General features: G+C 39.1%; 1 long non-coding RNA gene across 4 annotated transcripts in view; it reads right to left on the bottom strand.

Moving 5' to 3' along the window:
• LOC112544216 (uncharacterized) overlaps positions 1 to 18,408 on the bottom strand; it is a 50,542-nt gene that overhangs the window by 2,748 nt on the left and 29,386 nt on the right. For 3 of the 4 annotated variants that reach the window (XR_012901734.1, XR_012901732.1, XR_012901733.1), the window contains exon 2: positions 1,299 to 1,441. This is a non-coding gene — a long non-coding RNA (uncharacterized LOC112544216). Of the gene's footprint in view, positions 1 to 1,298; positions 1,442 to 11,796; positions 15,150 to 18,408 lie in introns of those variants that run through there. The other variant, XR_012901731.1, reaches the window with a different exon arrangement.

The following is an 18,408-nucleotide window of genomic DNA, read 5'->3' as shown; positions in this document are numbered from 1 at the left end:
ATGTGTTAATCGTGTCCAAAGGAGTAACAGTACTTCTTGTATGTTGTTGCATACATAGGTGTTTAATAGGTGTTTCTGATGGCTCATTAAACGTCTTTTATTAGTTGCTACTTATACTCTTTAAATCCTTAAACACTTTCAGAAATACACAATAAATCAAGGTTATTGCAGCTTGGATCTCACTTTACTTCATTCTTATATGGCTAATACAATTAAAGCCAATAAGGATATTTTCAAGTATATTTTGTATAAAAAAACAGGATGTATTCACTTCATATGATTATGACAACACTCTTTCTATTCTATCCCAATATCTCAGGCTATGTCCAGACTGCAGGCTTCTTTCAGAAGAACCATTTTTCGGAAAAGAGAGCGACCACACACAAAAGCACATCAAAAAAGCAATCTGCTTTTTTGAAAGATAGAATCCATACTGAATGGACACTATCTCGCATTTAAGCTGAGATTTCTATGGACAGAGTGACCACCAGGGCACCTGTGCTTTTTCCTCTTTCCTCTTCTTTCAAAAGAACTCCCTTTTCCCCATCCACACATGCCTTTTTACAAAAGAGCTCTTTCAAAAAAAGGCTTCTTCCTCATAGAAAGAGGATTACCAATGCCGGAAAAAAACCCCTCTGTTCTTTTGATTTACTTTTGGAAGAATGTGATTGCAGTGTGGACTTAACTCAGGTTTCTTTGGAAAAAAGGCCGTTTTTCTGACAAAACTCTGTAGTGTAGACATACCCTCACTGAGTGGCAACACTCTACCCATGTTATATTCAGGAAAGCCTGGCTACCAACATTCTAGGAAAATATAGTTCTTGAAAAGTCTGAAAGGTTTCATGAGATTCTACAAAGGCCCAGAACATTCTGGAACATATCTACATATGGAACACCTGCAACATTTTACTTCAAACATTTTATTTCCTTTGTTGCTAACAACAAAAACAGCTTCCCTGAACCCAGTTGTCTATGCCCAGGTGATTGCCTGGGCTGCTTGTCCCTAAATCTGGCCCTGTGTAAAATCATTACTGAGTGAGTCTGTTTTTAGCTAGGTCTTGCTAGGATTGGTTCTTAGCCTTATGCTATTTAATACTTTTAACAATGACCTAAAACATAAATACATTATGAATAAAATGTGCAGCTGTCAAAAACTGGGGGAACAGTAAATGATGAGGACAAGATTGTTGATACAGAGTCATTTGGATTGCTTGGTAAACTGAGTGCAAGATAACAGTAGATATTTTAATACCCGCTAAATATAAATTTGTACAAAAAATGATGTAAGCAATACTTACAGGGAGGAGGACTTTGTTCTGGGAAACAGTGACTCTGAAGAATATTTGGAAGGTCTGGTAGATAATCAGTTGAACAAGACCTGCATGTGTGACACTGTTTCCATAAAGGCTAATGTGATCCTCGGATGCATTAACAAGGGAATCTTGAATAAGAGTAGAGAAAGGATAAATTACTCCTGTATCTGACCACTGATGGAATATTTCATCCAATTCTGGTGTCCACAGTTTAAGAAGGATGTTGATAAACTGGAGATGGTCCAGAGAAGAACCATGATAATAATTTAAAAACTTACCTTATAGCAATAATCTCAAGATGATCCATTTATTTAGCTTAGTGAAAAGAGTTAGGCATGATTTGATTACAGCATAAAAGGCTTATATGGGGAACAAATATTTGATAATGAGCTCTTCGATCTATCAGGCAAGTTCATAACACAGTCTAAAGGCTAGAAGTAGAAACTAGATAAACTGTGACATCAGACATCAGACATAAATGTGTAACTGTGAGTGTAATTTAACAGTGACAGTAACAGCAGAACAATTTACATGGGTCATGGTGCATTTGCCATCAAATTTACTAAGCGCATGCCTAGACTACATTTTTCTTTCAAAAGAAGATATGCAAATTTGGCATAAATTTACATATCTTCTTCCAATCACTTTTTTGAAAGAGGTTTTTTTTTTCAAAAAAGCAAGCAGTCTAGATGCAGTTCTTTCGAAAAAAAACCTTTTTTCAAAAAAACAATATAAACCTCATTTTTTGGGAAAGGGGTTTTTGTTTTTGTTCGAAAGGGCTTCTAGACGGCTTGCTTTTTCAAAAAAAAAAAACCTTTCTTTGAAATGAAAAACGTAATCTAGACAAGCTCTAAGTGAAGACTAGGTGATCTTCTGAAAATTCTTCTGTAGGACTGTTCTGGAGAAGTTCGATGGCCTTTGTTATATAGGAAGTCAGATTAGACAACCACAGTTGTCACTTCTTGCCTTAAAATCTGTGAGTGTCCTTATGAAGTAGCAGATATATGCATATCCACTGAGTTACTTACCTTAAATATTCTTTTAGTGGCTTGTTCCTAAATTAAATTGTCAAAAAAAAAAACCCAAAACAGGTAGAGAGAAAGAGTCATAGTCAAATTCTTTCTAGTAGAGCCTGGAGTAAGCAGATGCAATCCCATGAAATAATCAGGAGAAAACTGAGTGATCGTGTACAAGAAGTTGTAAATTTCACAGAGATCCTTAGTTTTCTTTTGTTTTTCCCCAGTTGAAATCTGAGATAACTATTAGGAATGCTAATGTAAGACTCCAGCCTGTATTTTCACCAGGAACAGTATTTTGAGGTTTGCTTGCCAATTTGTTTATCTATACATTTTTTCTTACTTGGGCCATAGACAGACATTGTGTATGTTGCTTTTACCTGTTAGTATAATTGGAATAGGTAAGAGCAGTAAAAGTGTTACTGTGCATGATGGACTATAATATATGAGCACACATTTGAAGATTTCCTCAAACTCCTAACGCAAGGCAAGGTCAGGTAACCAGTCAGGAAGGACAAAGAGAGATGAGAGGGGAACACTAAGGCTATATCTACACTACAAGGCTACGTCTAGACTGGCATGATTTTCCGCAAATGCTTTTAACGGAAAAGTTTTTCCGTTAAAAGCATTTGCAGAAAAGAGCGTCTAGATTGGCATGGACGCTTTTCCGCAAAAGCACTTTTTGCGGAAAAGCGTCCGTGGCCAAAGTAGACACTATTTTCTGCAAAAATCTAGATGTGGTTTTGCACAAGAAAGCCCCAAACGCCATTTTTGCCATCAGGGCTTTTTTGCGCAAAACAGTTTTTAGCTGTCTACACTGGCCCTCTTGCGCAAAAGCATTTGCGCAAGAGGGCTTTTTTCCTGAGTGGGAGCAGCATAGTACTTGCGCAAGAACACTGACAATATTACATTAGATCAGTGATAGAAATGTAGCCATGTTAGTCTGGTGTAGCTGAAACAAAATACAGGACTGTATAGCACTTTAAAGACTAACAAGATGGTTTATTAGATGATGAGCTTTCGTGGGCCAGACCCACTTCCTCAGATCAAATAGTGGAAGAAAATAGTCACAACCATATATACCAAAGGATACAAATAAAATAAATGAACACATATGAAAAGGACAAATCACATTTCAGAACAGAAGGTGGATGCAGGGGGACACTCTACGCGGGGGGCTCAACAAAGACTCTAGCTATCTTACCCATTACAAAGATAGCTTCCCTAATTATCACCTCTAATACCATTAGCTCACAGACATTTACCTTCTCCCCCCCATCCCCCCGCAGAGTCAGAGTGTGTCTGACCATATCCTCACTCCTTACCTTTTCCAGGGGATAAAAAAGGAGTGGGCATGATGACCCCTAGTCCCATGGCCCTCCAAAAGAGAAAATGGTCCTAAAATGTACTAGGCAGGCCTGAGGGCATTTAAAGTTCAATTATGCCTCCTGATGAGGGGGAATGGAACACTGAGAAATGGCTCTGTGGTATCACAGTCATGGAATACATGTTTGCTGGAGCCTAACCCCAATAAATATCACATTGTCTGGATGTCAGACTTCTGGTTGGCTCTCTGCCTGTGTGATAAGAACGAGGGGTGGGAGTGAAGGGAAAAGCCCTCTAACAGTATCTGTTATTGCCAATGACATTGCACTCATGTAAGAACATCATAAATGGAAGAAGACTTGAGATCCATAAAACCATGCTGCATTCATTTTGCAATGCACAGAATGCGAAGAGCAAAATTCTGCTTCTTTGTGCCCTCATAAATCTGGAATAATTTTTCTGATGTCCATTCAAATTTAAATCTGTGCAATTCAAAGAACTTTACCATATGTGAATCTTGAATCATTACTAATTGGCAAAATCCAAGATTTTTCAAAAAAGCAGGAACCTACAGTTAGGATCCAAAATAAATGGTTAATTTTCAAAAGTAGAGCACTGAGTAGTTCAAGTCAATGTGTACAAGAGAACAGACAAATATGTGGATGCGAAATGATGAGAAATGCCTAAAGAACAACAGTGTCTGCCAATTCTAGCCAGGTGGAACTTAAAACAATGAATGCAAGATGATTGCTATATATTATACTGCTTCTCATACTGTTTTTGTTGCACCAAATAAATTCATAGAGTATATACTTCCGAGCAGCCCTACCTTCACTTGAGCAATAACTAAATGGCACTATTACACCATAGTCCATCACTGCATGGAAACACAGTATGGGAATCTTCTGTTATCAATAGCCTCCTCATTGCAACCAAATCACTCAATCCCTCTGGATATCCCTGCTGCACCATAGTAGATACTGTCTGCTGGTGATTCATTACACCACCGCTACCCCTGCACACACACACTTGGTTTCCAATGTCTGCACTATCATTGGAAGCTTTCCCTCACATTTTTTTGCCCTCATTTATAGTTTGGCAGATTTCTGATTTTCCAAAACATTAGAGAAACATCCAGATTGAGGATAACTGAGAATCTAAATAATTGGAAGTCAATGGGCACGATGGCAGCAGAAAAAAGAAACAGGCAAGCAGTTTGTTAGAAAGGTAGGTTTCACTAATGAGCATTGTAATCACCAGACTGGTCTTGTCTGGAGTCACAATGAACAAAAATACTTGAAATGAAAAATAACAGGGGAGGAAGAAGAAGGTAAATTGAACTTTTTTTTCAAATTTTCAAATGAGGATTAGGATTAGTTGTTGTTTTAACAGTATTCATTCACCAGGTTTTGGTCAATAAACTTTCAATGGGAGTTGTGCTCCAAGGACTCATAAAAGGTTTGTCATTATCACTCTGCACAAAGAGGTGAAACTCTTATCATCTTTAATTTCCAGGATGCTTTGGGCCATGTTGAGGTTCAGTTCATAAACACGGAATATATTAAAGATGCATTTGCTCTGTGAAAACAGGAGCAAATTCACAGAGTCATCTTTGAATACAGGCCATTCCATGAAATCCATTTGTTTGTGAATTTTTGACTTAGGATACATCTACACTGCACGGCTATTTCAAAATAAGCTATTCTGAAATAGCTTATTTTGAAATAGCTCATCCATACTGCAGGGAAATCTCAAAATTAGTCCGAGGCAGGCTTCCCTAATGTAGATGTGCTATCTCGATTTAGAGCCCCAGGAGGCACTGGGGAGGAATAATTGAGGGTATGTCTACACTACAGAGTTTTGTTGGAAAAACAGCTGTTTTTCCAATAAAACTTGAGGAACATCCACACTTCAATTGCATTGTTCAGCAAGAAAATTTGAAGAACAGAGTGATTTTTCTGGCATTGGCAATCTTCATTCTATGAGGAAGAAGCCTTTTTTTGAAAAGAGCTCTTTTGGAAAAAGGTGTGTGTAGTTGGGGAAGAGGGAGTTCTTTCTGAAGAAGAGGAAAGAGGAAAAAGCACAGGTGCCCAAATGGCCATTCTGTCCATAGCAATCACAGCTTACATGTGACAGAGCATCCATACAGTCTGCATGCTTTCTTTCAAAAAAGCAGATTGCTTTTTCAATGCACTTTTGCAGCGTGGACACTCTCTTTCAGAAGAAGTTTTTTTGGAACACCTCTTCTGAAAAAAGGTTCTTCCGAAAGAAGCCTGCAGTCTAGATGTAGTCTGAGAACAGCCCAGTAGAGCATGTACACATGCCTTATTTTAAAATAGCTATTTTGGAATAGGTATTATTCCTCATAGAATGAAGTTTACAGATTTCAGAATAAGCTTTCCATTGTTTCAAAATAATTTTGAAATAACAGAATGTCTGTGTAGATGCTCGCATTGTTATTTCAAAATAACACTAGTTATCTGGAAATAATGGTACAATGTAGATGAACCCAGTCAACATCCTAAAAGGTGCTTCACTACATTAGTTTCACATTTACTCCAAGGCTACGTCTAGACTGGCATGATTTTCTTGAAATACTTTTAATGGAAAAGCCTTTTTGGAAAAGAGCATCTAGATTGGCATGGAAACTTTTCGGCAAAAGCACTTTTTGCGGGAAAGCATCCGTGCCAATCTAGACGCGCTTTTCCACAAAAAAGTCCCAATCACCATTTTCGCGATCGGGGCTTTTTTGCGGAAAACAAATCTGAGCTGTCTACACTGGCCCTTTTGTGCAAAAGTTTTGCGCAAAGGACTTTTGCCTGAATGGGAGCAGCATAGTATTTTTGCAAGAAGCGCTGATTTCTTATAGTAGGAAGTCAGTGCTTTTGCGGAAATTCAAGCGGCCAATGTAGACAGCTGGCAAGTTTTTCCGGAAAAGCAGCTGATTTTCCGGAAAAATTGGCCAGTCTAGACACAGCCCAAGGTTTTTCAAGAGCACTTTTTAAATTGGCTTTTGTTGCCAATAAATTTCAGCAAGAAAGAAAGAAAGAAAGAAAGAAAGAAAGAAAGAAAGAAAGAAAGAAAGAAAGAAAGAAAGAAAGAAAGAAAGAAAGAAAGAAAGAAAGAAAGAATTACAGTTTTCAATATCCCTGTTTCTTCTAAGGGACCAAAGTTATCTTCACACAGTTAGAGTGCTATTGTAGATAATTCTTTTTAGCTTTTGTAGCTACATGTACCATAAATAAACTCAGATTTTAGTTAAAATACCATTCCATTAATGTAGGAAGTATTTTAAGGTTTAGTACATTAGAAATACTCACAAACATACATGCTGTAAACACACTGTATCAATAGCAATTTGAAAATGAATGGCATTTTTAGTGCTTGCATATTATATGCTTCAGATTGGGTGACAATATGTCATTCACTCTTCAGCTATTTGCATTTTTTTTACTCCTGTTTATTCCCGAGGGTGATATCTAGGCTGTCATCATCATTCAGGGGCAAAGGATCTTTCACTATTTGTCACACCATGAGAAAATACTTTTTCCCCTGTAAAGCTTTGTATTTTGTGCAATGGAGAGTCTACTTCTATGATTTCAGATGTCACTTCTTTCTATAGCGGTAGTTGTAGAATGCCGTCACTGTACTTGCAGATTACTTTGTGCTTGCTTCCTTCTGTTCCCTGCCTGTATTCATGATGAGCATATTGTGAATATTCCACCTTCAAACTTACTCAAATTGTGAGTTCAACCATAGAATTTATCAGTCTCAGAGGGGAAAATGTGTGCTACATTCTGCACCCTAATGACATGAAAAGCTAAGGACTGCATACTTAGAGCCGACTTTGTTAGCCTAGGTTAGCATAGACACTCTAAGGACTCATCTAGACTACATCCCTCTTTTAAAAGAGGGATGTAACTTAGGTAGATCGAAAGTGCAAATGAAGTGCGGATTTAAATATCCCATGCTTCATTTGCATATTCTCATCCGATCACTGTTTTGAAAAAGGGTATTTTGAAAGTGAAACCACAGACTAGATGCAGTTTTTTCAAACATCCTCCCCCCCCCACACTTTTTCAAACGATCCCGTACTCCTGAAAAAATGAGGAGTATGGAATCTTTCTGAAGGAACAGAATCTGGACACCGTATGTGAAGCAAGCAGGAGAGTTTATTACACACACAGCGCTGGGTGGAGTGTCACTCGCTAAGCTCAGTGAACACTGCCAAACAATAGGTTACAACTGGTTATATAGGATGCTCAATGGGCAGATCAAAGTGATGGGAGAGGGGAAGATCCCGGATCCCCTGGATAGATGCTAATAGTAAGGCAGGATAAGATCAATAATATAAAGTTACATAGTGTTTCCAGTAAAACAAGTATTTAAACAAAGCAGACATCAGTGATCAATTAGCAGTTAAGTGGTGATATGTCTGTCAGCTTCAAGAAGGTTTCTCTGCAGGATGTGGTCCATCTGGGGATTAAAGCAGAGACATTAGCACCATTGAACGTGTCTTGTCCTGCCTCCTATCCTGGGTGATAGCTTTTCTTTGATGGGCTAGACTGGTTGGGAAGGAGAATAACCATGTATTGTGTTTATGCGCCATTCCCAGAGTCTGAATTTAGATTGGGATCTTAACAGAATATCATAGCCTGCCTCAGAAATTTTCATCCTACACTTTCAAAAAAGTGTTTTTTTTAAAAGAACTGCATCTAGAATGCAGTTTCACTTTCAAAATCCCTTTTTCGAAACAGCGATCGGATGTGAATATGCAAATGAAGCATGGGATATTTAAATCCATGTTTCATTTGCACGTTCAATCTGCCTAATTTACATCTTTCTTTCAAAAGAGGAATGTAGTCTAGACATAGCCTAATTGACAATATTTTTTACCTTCTCTTTTCCCTCCCCATCCCCTCTCTTTTCTGTTATTTTTTCGTACCCTGGACCTCGTAACTCCATTCATCTGAAGAAGTGGGTTGTACCCATGGAAGCTTATGGTAACATTTAGATTTTTTGTTCGTCTCTAAGACCATTCATTGTTTTTTACGTTTTTTGTAGAAATCATGAACCCCAGAGGTGCACCAGAGGCTGAATCTGGCATGAAAGCATGAGGATCAGAGATCTCCTAAACTATGACTGGGTGAACAGGGTGCATCCCTTTTCCTTAAGCCAGTGCATGGAGGATCTTGCATTGTGTACTACAGGAGGTGAGGGCAGCATTACTGTCAGCCCCTCAGGCTTCCTGGGGCAGATCCTGCAAGAGGGTAAACCCTGCTGATCTTTATCCCTGGTCTGCCAGTCCCCCAGCTTTCCACCATGGCAACCTGAACCAGCTGCATGATCTGCAGCTTGTTACACGAAATAATGGAATCATAGAATCACACAATACTAGAACTGGAAGGGACCTTGAGAGGTCATCGAGTCCAATCTCTTGCCTTCATGGCAGGTCCCAGTACCATCTTGAACATCCCTGATAGATGTCTATCTAACCTGCTCTTAAATATCTCCAGAGATGGAGATTCTACAGCCTCCCTTGGCAATTTATTCCAGTGTTTAAACACTTTGACAGTTAGGAATTTTTCCTAATATCCAACCTAAACCTCCCTTGCTGCAGTTTAAGCCCGTTGTTTCTTGTCCTATCCTCAAAGCAAGAAGAATAATTTGTCTCCCTCCTTCTTGTGACACCCTTTAGATACTTTATTTATTTAGTTGGCTTATTTCCAAACTATGCCAAGGAAATATCTATAAACACCCAAGCTTCATATTTTTCATTTTCTGGGCCTGTGTTCAATGTTCCCTCTATTTTTTCCACCATGGCTATGTCTACACTGGCCACTTATTTCAGAAAATCAGCCGCTTTTCCGGAATAACTTGCCAGCTGTCTACACTGGCCCCTTGAATTTCCGGAAAAGCACTGACTATCTACTGTAAAATCATCAGTGCTTTTCCGGAAATACTATGCAGCTCCCGTTCAGGCAAAAGTTTTTTTCTGAAAGACTTTTGTGCAAAAGGGCCAGTGTAGACAGCATAGTCGTGTTTTCCGCAAAAAAGCCCCGATCGCGAAAATGACGATTGGGGCTTTTTTGCGGAAAAACACGTCTACATTGGCACGGACGCTTTTCCGGAAAAAGTGCTTTTCCGGAAAAGCATCCTGCCAATGAAGACGCGCTTTTTCCGTAAATACTTATAACAGAAAACTGTTCCGTTTTAAGCATTTCCGGAAAAGGGTGCCAGTGTAGACGTAGCCCATGTGTGGAATTATTTTTATGATGTGAACTAAGGTATGTGTGGATGGATGTGTACCACCAGTAGAAATACATGGGTGCTGAGGGTGCTTCACTAGTCAGCTGGGTGGTATTTGAATTTCTACTGGGTGGTCGCTCAAGTGCTTGTGTCCCACTTGGATAATAAGTGGCAGGACCTTCTGCCATCCATGGAGGCTTATATTTCAACTGGTGACTTCTTCCTAGAAGAGTGAACATAAGCATGTACATAACACAGTTGAGCCCTATTCCTGAAATTTGCCCTTTTTTGCATTGTGAGTCATACTCTGGCACATATTTATTTCAAGTGTGCCTGATTGCAGCCCCTTTTCTGGCTTCTCAAGAACCTTTCTGAAGTTCATTGCTGCACCTTTTCTTGAACCTTCTGATTTGTGAACACCCTGTCCATGGCCCCATGAAATTGCAGGACCTCCTACTGGAGCTAGCCAAAGTGGCAATTATAAATCCAGGAGGAAACTGGAGGATTGAGGAGGAAGAGTTCTGTGACTATGGGATCTATTTATATTCTTCCATCCAATCACATGTTCAGACAGAGATCTTCTGGGCAGAGTCCCCTGATTCCTAGATACATTCGGTGAACAATGGGTGCTGTCCAGTGTCCAGTCCTTGATGTCCCACTGGTTCCTTGATTATAGCCCTATGACCTCACTATTACCCTTATTTTCTTCTTAGTTATTGCCCATAATTATTTGAGACTAAGGTTCAGATGTACCCTCTCTTTGGCACCATAGCACACTCTGATTCCCAGATCTCAATAGATGTAGAAAATATGGGGAAAAAATCATAAGATGTCATAACTATCTGTAAAAAGTGTGGCTGGGAAATAGTAAGGAAGAAAAACAGACTTAATAAGTCTAAGCAAGAAAGCCTAATAATATTATTAAAATGATGTTTGTGACAGATACCTGGAATGGATCACACTGAAAATGCAACAATCAGGGCAGGCTGCAAGAAAGAGGGCAAACAACACCCAAAGCTGGTGGTCTACTCTATAGTTAGTTTCACTAGTGTAGGGGTTAATTGCAGAAGAACTTTATATGTGTCAAATATAGGGGTGGCATGACATGCATTCCTCCCTTCCCCTATATCTGACGAGCCAGAAGCAAGCCTTTAGGAACATACGCCATTTAAGATAAGCTATGGTGCTAATGTAGCAAAAATAAGTTATAGATAAGGTAGGGAAAAGGGCAGGAATGCATAACAATTTGGTTTACCCAGATGTACTGATCATGTAAACAAGCTCAAAGGATAAGTAGTACCAAATCGATAGTTAACAGTTGAGACATACATTAGCAAACATTAAGTAACCCCTGGAAAATTCCAAACTGCAAAACAAGGTAGAGACACTGTATTTAAAGCTGCATCACAATATGGCAATTTGGACCTCACCGATGGACTCTGTTATCGGTACCTCAGAAGCCTAAACGACCTCCCACTCATCCGCAGCTGACACGGGGTTCCCAGCTAGCAGAAGGGATGTAAGATGTCGCTTTTCTTATCATGTTGTTCTTTTAATTAAGGGTCACAGCTGAAAACTGTCAGGAAATAAACTGCTTGTGTTTGACAGATACTTGTGCAGCATGTTTTGTACTTCAAGAACCCAGTGTCAGACCTGAGAATTACTCTTGCTGGCAACAACTAGGTCAGTAACAAAAGATCTTTTGCAGTACCACACTAGTGAAGCAAAAACCAGACACAGTCCCCTATAGGCATTCCCTTGGAACTGTCAAGACAAACAAATCTAATATTATGAGAGAGTTATTGAAAACCTATTTCAACATATGTGAGAGCACACTTAATCCCAAAGGATCAGACACTCACCCACAGGTCAATATAAAGCTCAGATCTTACCCAAATATCCTGATTTACAAAAGTCTCTCTGGTAACTTGCCAAAGATTAGAATGTTTTCAGTACATTGTTCAAAATATTGCTTTTAGTTATAAATCCATAGTCTAGATAATTCGAGCAAGAATTAAGCAAAATGGAAACAGATCTGGTGTCTTTTATCTCCTCTGCCATGTACAAAGGAAGCCCACAGCCCCTGTGTATGGAAAGTTATTGACAAAGATTAAGCCTGAGGTTACATATCCATGTCACATGCTCTTACATGTTTTGTTGCATCATAGAGGTATCCATTGGTTCCTTGATATCAGGAAGAACAATCCTGAGAGTTGGGAGATCACCTGGGGATCACAGGTTGAGTTCATTCCCTCTAGCACCTGTCACTGGCTACTGTCAGAAGACAGGATATTGGGCTAGATGGACCATTGGTCTGACCCAATATCTGTTCTTATGTTCTGATGAGTTGATTCTGTTTACTGGCCTACCTTGAATGATTATTCATAATGCATTGATGAGGTTGGATATAAGCTATATTGTGGGTCTCACCCACAAAAGACAAACACATTTAAGTCTATATCTAACTTTCTGAGCTTTTCCAGGATATCAGAGGTATCCCGGAAAAGCTCTTCTGCATCCAAGGAACGGGTCTGCTTTTTTGGAACAGTTTCCAAAAAACCGGACATGTTCTTTCAGCATCCCTGTATTCCTCTCGGTGAGAGGAATAAGGGATGTCCCAAAGAGGAGTTTTTTATGAAATTTGGTCCCATGTACATGAGCCAAATTTCAGAAGAGCATCTTTCAGAAAAAAAGCTGGAAAAGATATGCAAATTGCAGTTCACAATTTGGATATCTTTTTCTGACTTTTCACTGGTGTGTAGACATAGCCTAAGATGCAAATACTTGGCAAATAGTTATAACTTCAGATATAGTGATAATACATGGATTTAACCAGAGTAATCTCACTTGATAGATTGTAACCTTTCCATTGATATCTTATATGACATACTTTGTATCAAATACAGTCCAATTGTGCAACAGTGATTGTAACAATGATATAAAAGGTCATCATCCTTTCCATAGAGCACCATAATCTTTGTTAAATAGAAAAATGTGGGTCCAAAAGTCAGCTAACTAAAACGTATGTGTCAAAAACTGGGTCTAATTAGTGGACAAAACGATAAGGGGGTTGCTATTCCACTCATCACGCCCCTTTGGTTCTTAAAGAATAAGCTTTTTAATGAAAATGTTGAAGAACAGATGGAAACTACTAGAGTGAGCTTCACCATCATTGCCTTCTCCTGGGAGACATGGCCTTCATTGCCCTTGAGAGATGTCCTGACCACAATGGGCCAGAGAGAAGTGATATATATGATAGATGATATATATGTCTGTATGGCTATGTTTACACTGAAGTGTTATTTTGAAATAACTAACGTTATTTCAAAATAACAAAGTGAGTGTCTACACAGCAAGCCCATTATTTTGAAATATTTTTGAAATAACAGGCTTCTTACTCTGACTGTAGTAATCCTCATTTTATCGAGGAGTAAGGAAAGTCAAAGGAAGAGTGTTTTTCCTTTGACTTCCTGCTGTGTAGACACACCAAAAGCCAAATTAAGCCATTTTGATTTCAGCTACACAATTGATGTAGCTGAAGTTGCATATCTTAATTTGACTTCTGCCCACAGTGTAGACATACCCTACCAATGCTAACTCAATCTCAAATACCATCTGAAATGAAGTGGGATTGGGTTTTTAAAAAAGCAGAAACAAAATCAACTCTTGCCTATTTCAATTAACTCCTCTTTTCCCCAGAAAGGAAAATTATTTTCATATCTGATACCATCTAACCCTAAGTTCCCCCTTCCTCCCATCTAACACTGTTTCCAGTTGCAGAAAAAGGTTTATTGTTAAAATGAAAGCCTTATTTAATACTTTAAATTTCTAATTATTTAACTGTTCTTGCTTCTTTTCTTCTTATAAAAGGTTAAAAGTATTGTTAATGGTTTTCTATTATACTAAAAAGGTTGAGGTCTCTGTATACCAAACCCTGAACCATTTTTCCAGCTGTATAATGATGGATGGTGACTTGGTTATATTAATACCTTTTGCCCATATACTCCATCTAAAATAACTCTCAAGTTATTAGAATGCCAAAATTCTATTTCATTTTTTTTCTAAAAAATGATCTCTCTTAATAGCATAGTAGAAAAATACATGCAAAATACAAAATACATTATGTGGTTTGTAATTTCTTATAAGGCTGTAATTTTGAAATGTTTTAAGGATGTAATTACTATATGTACCAGAATTACTCAAGTTCTCACATCTCTTTGGACAAAATGCAAGAGGTGGAAAAGATTCAAGACCTGCAAAATCGTTATTCTAGGAGTTCTCAGTTTGTCCATATGGATGATTAGAATTTGGCTCATTTTCTGATTGTCAGTAAGCTGAAATTGTGTTTCTAGCACACAGGAAGTAAAACCACCTAGAAAATTCAGGAAAGACATGGATGGAAAGATTTGAGTCAATCACAGGCTAATAGGTGTAATGGAGACTCTTCTGACATTTTCTTGCTACCCACCCCCACGATTCTCCCTAAGCTGTGCAGCAATACTGCCCCACAACTGCTTAATGAGCCCCACCCAAGGGTTTAGGGCTGTTGTGCATGGAACTGCCTGGCTGGGGGAAGGGCATTTCTCCTTCAGCTACAGAAGCAGTTCTCTGCTGAGGACAGAGCAGTGAATCTCTCCCAGCTGGTAGAAAAGTGCCCACCCCCTTATAACACACATACAATACCTATGAAGCACTACCTATGAAGGATGCTAGAGTATTCTTTGGAATATCAGGAAAATTGTGTAGTTGCAATATTGGTCACTGGGCAAGAGAGAAGACATGATGTAAAAATCAGGGACTGACTATAAATATGCAGTGATACAATACAGGGGATGAATGAAAACATTTAAGATGTATATACCTGTATCCACACACATAAACAGGTAGGTTATGGACTAATATTGTGAGAGCAGTAATTACAGAGATAAAAATAAGTTCAGATAAAAGACTTGGTATGCTATGAAAGGGGTAAAAAAACATCACTTATTGAGTGAAATCTTACCTTTGTTGACATAAATGGTGAAATTCCAATAGGAGTCAGCAAAGCTAAGATTTCAGCCATATAGGTTTTTTTTTCACTTATTCTTTTATATTAATTCCTCCTATCTGAACAGAATGGGGAGATTCATTGCCAATCGGCATCCTCTTTGCACTGCTGTGGTGGCGTAGAGGATATGGACTATTACCCTATGACCTTTATGGGAAGCCTTGTTATGGGAGGATCTCCATGGCTACGTCTAGACTACATCCCTTTTTCGTAAAAGAGATGTAAATTAGACGTATCGCAATTGCTAATGAAGCGGGGATTTAAATCTCCCCCACTTCATTTGCATAAAAATGGCTGCCGTTTTTTTTCCACACGGAGCTTTGTCAGAAAAAAGCGCCAGTCTAGACGCTGATCTTGCAGAAATTAAAGCCTTTTCCGAAAGATCCCTTATTTCATAGAGGGATAAGGGATCTTTCGGAAAAGGCTTTATTTTCCGCAAGATCAGCGTCTAGACTGGCGCTTTTTTCCAACAAAGCTTCGTGCAGAAAAAAGCGGCAGCCATTTTTATACTAATGAAGCGGAGGAGATTTAAATCCCCGCTTCATTAGCAATTGTGATACGTCTAATTTACATCTCTTTTACAAAAAAGGGATGTAGTCTAGACATAGCCAATATATGTAGAATCAGTATACCTGACTGCAGTGACAGTTTTCTCACATCTCCTAAAACAGGGAACAGAAGGGAGTGTTGGAAGTGAGCAATACCAGGAAAGCCAGGTGGTCAAGTACATTACTTCTCAGCTATCCTTAGCTGATGGATCATTACTGGGGACATTGCCAGCTGGCACATATTTTGGCAGCTTCCAGTTACCTTTATCCATGCTAATGCTTGGTAGAGAGAATCAGGGAGCTATAACAGACTCTATAGACATCTTATCACCATGACTACAAAGAGAACCAAATGGAAATTCTGCTCAGCACATAACCTGGCCCAGTTTTCCATAGCGTATTATGGCTCCTGCTGCTACTTCTATCTTTAAAATCTATGTTATACACATTTTGATTTAATCACCTAAGTCAGAGTTTCGCGAAGTGGTCCATGAAACCACTTTAAGAAAGCTGCTAACTGGCCACGCCGGAGTGCTTCTTTACCAGCACCATGGCCACAGAGCCTCATGGCTCCCATTGGTTCCAGTGTTCTTCCTTCAACTTCCTGCTGTGTAGACAGTGCCAAAATCCGAGTTAAGCTATTTCGACTTAAGCTATGCAATTGACGTAGATGAAGTTGTGTAGCTTATTCTGACTTTAGCTCTGCTGTGTAGACGTACCCTAAACATACAGGCTACGTCTACACTGGCCCCTTTTCCGGAAGGGGCATGTAAATTTCACCAGTCGTCGTAGGGAAATCCGCGGGGGATTTAAATATCCCCCGCGGCATTTAAATAAAAATGTCCGCCGCTTTTTTCCGGCTTTTAAAAAAGCCGGAAAAGAGCGTCTAGACTGGCCCCGATCCTCCAGAAAAAGTGGGCACTTCCTACTTCAAAGTAGGAATAAGACCCTCCGGAAAAGGGCACTTTTTCCGGAGGATCGGGGCCAGTCTAGACGCTCTTTTCCGGCTTTTTTAAAAGCCGGAAAAAAGCGGCGGACATTTTTATTTAAATGCTGCGGGGGATATTTAAATCCCCCGCGGAATTCCCTACGACGACTGGTGAAATTTACATGCCCCTTCCGGAAAAGGGGCCAGTGTAGACGTAGCCACAGTGAACTTATTTGAAAAAAAATAAAAACAAAGCTGGATCCTGATGTGTTGGGCTTTGTGTACTGAATATTATCAGCATTTTTCTGTAGCTCATGCTTTCATTTTCAAAGTACCGTATATTTCACTTATGGTTTCCCTGAAGGAAGTCAATTGGAAGTTACCAGAAAACATCTGGACACATTCTTAGATTATTGAGAAGTAAATCCAAAGGCAGAGTTGTATGCCAGTCAACTTAACTTCGGTGCCAAGAAAGATAATGGAGTGAATAATTAAGAAAACCTCCTGAAAATAATAAAGAGATAAGTACCAGTCAGCAAGGATTTGTCAAGAACAAATCACATCAAAGCAACCTGACAGCTTTCTTTGATAGGCTAACAAGCCTTGTGCTTGTTACCTCAGCTTCCTTAGAAACCTAAAATATATTCTTTCCTATATTTACTTCCAGCAAATAGGTGTTTATGACACTATTCTGCATCCTTGCTACGGTGGTCATAACCTTCTTGTTAGTGCTTTTTCTTTGCTTGGAACCACATTCAGCAATTCATCTCTGTTCAACAAAGGATTTAGGCACAGTCTTAAGGATCTAAGCACATGGCTAAAACTAACCAAATCTTTGAGAAACAGAGATGGACTTAATTATGTACTTAAAAGTTTTGGTGTACTGGGGACCTAAATGCTTCTAAACTTTAAGGAGCACACAGGGGGGATAGTGCTTGAGCTGAATATAGCAGTTAGCTTGCAGTGCCCTATGAGGATTGTCAAACTGCTTCCTCACCGCACAGACATAGGACTTTTGGTAGTTGGGAAGGAGGTGCCAATTCACAACAGAATCATATGATGAATGTCTGCTCAACAACTAGAACTCTCCCTGGGGCTAGATAGAAAGGCATGGAAGTGTTAATTCAAGCTGCCTTTCTAGCATGAAAAAAAAAACCTAATAAACTCCATAGTAATTTTCTTTCCTGAAATGGTATGAGGCCTCTTCCTAAATGGGAAAATCATTATCTGAAGCACAAGTCTATTTGTGCTAAAAGATCTGGTTGTGTAATAAGAATGATTACAATCAGCACTGGAAAGAAAACACCATTTCCTGTACACATTAAAAAGAAAATATTTTAGTTTTTCTGCCTTCTATATTGAAGTGGTGTAATGAAAGATGAAAATTGTTTGAGTACTTGTGCTATCTCTTCTCCTCTGAACTAACTCTAGTCAGAAGTATTGTAATTTACTCATGCCATTATGAAACAATGTATGTCTTTTAAATAAGATGAAAAATTTGGATCCCGGTATTGCTGTTTCAAAACAAATAGGGGAGTGATAGAATGTAAATTTTTCCCTTAGTGCAATTCCACAGAAGTCCTAAAACTTGCATAATCCTTCTTCTGTTCAAGCTAATGAGACCACTTAGCTGATCCAAGGGGGAACTGGATTTGAACCGCCACCTAAGAAGAACCCTTGCAGTAGGGCAATGGACAGAGGAATGCATAAGCAGTAGAAGGGAGAGCATCTGTGAGATGTCAGCAGGCAATCATTGTCAGCTGGGTACATTCTCTTAGTGGTAATAAGATTTTCAGTTGGTCTCCTGCACCACAACACCTCCTGTAATTAAACTGACTCCCTCTATCTGCTGCGGGACCCCTGCAAACTTCATGGCCCTTTCAGCTGTGAAGAACTGTTCTGAATATCCATGCAATTTCTCAAAACAAGAAGAATCTCTTTTCAATATAACACTTTAATACTAGTTGCCAGTTTCCAGCAG

This window comes from Pelodiscus sinensis, chromosome 2 (assembly GCF_049634645.1).
Source record: "Pelodiscus sinensis isolate JC-2024 chromosome 2, ASM4963464v1, whole genome shotgun sequence".
NCBI lineage: Eukaryota > Metazoa > Chordata > Testudines > Trionychidae > Pelodiscus > Pelodiscus sinensis.
Note: the sequence above shows the minus strand (reverse complement) of the source record. Positions and strands in the feature narration are given on the sequence as shown.